This window comes from Penaeus monodon, chromosome 41 (assembly GCF_015228065.2).
Source record: "Penaeus monodon isolate SGIC_2016 chromosome 41, NSTDA_Pmon_1, whole genome shotgun sequence".
NCBI lineage: Eukaryota > Metazoa > Arthropoda > Malacostraca > Decapoda > Penaeidae > Penaeus > Penaeus monodon.
In genome coordinates, this window is record NC_051426.1 from 20134097 (window position 1) to 20135074 (window position 978).

Here is a 978-nt window from a genome sequence, read left to right on the forward strand (position 1 = left end):
CAGGGGGGGGTGTGTCTGGGGGGCCTTAGAAGGCCTGCCTTACGGTGTGCATAGAGTTGCCTTTCTTTTGTTAGGGATTGGTCGGCAGACCATCTGATGACTGCCACTTTTTTTCTTTCGAATAGGGCGAAGGGCAGGTAGAGCCCCTTGTCAGGCCTTCGCCAGGTTCTGTCTAATAGCAGCTGCTAGACGAACATCAAGTTCCCGTGATAGGAAGTACCTGGATAAAAGTTAGTCTTTCTCCCTCACTGTGAGAAATAGTCTGGGGTTTGGGACAAATTTCAGAGGGATGAGGAACTTACTGGAACAGGTACAGGTCCCCTCTACCCCACTGAGGTGAAACTTTGGGTGTTTCAGAGAGAAGAGGGATTCACGTTAACTCACCCTGCCAAAAGAACTGCCTGAAAAAAAAGTCAGCTCCTTCCCTCACTGTGATGGAAACAGTCTGTGGTTGGCTGTTTCCAGAGGGACGAAGGAGCTTACTGGAACAGGTACAGAACCCACCCTTCTCTCACTGAGGTGAAACACCCTTTTGGATGTTTCAGAGAGAAGAGGGTTCCACCTCAAAAAACCGTCCTGCCATAGGAACCTCCTGGAAAAATGTTAATTTCTCCCCTCACTGTGGTGAAACAGTCTGTGGCCGGTGTTTTCAGAGGGATGAAGGAAACTGACAGGAACAGGTGCAGGACCCCCCTCTTTTCTCAATGAGGTGAAACAACCTTTGGGCTTTCAGAGAAAAGAGGGATTCACTTTGAAAAAGGGTACAGGTCCCACTCCGAGGAGCGGAGAGGAACTCCCGGGAAAAAGTGAAAGAGCCCCCTTTCCCTCACTGAGGGAGGAGCAGAGTTTTTCCCAGCAATGATGTCCTGTAGGTTGAAGGGCATCCCCTCTGGGATACTCCCAGAGGTTGACACCTACCCACGTGTTTGCCGTGCGTGGCACCCTTGTGAGCTGGGAGACGGGAGTCCTGGAGGTTGA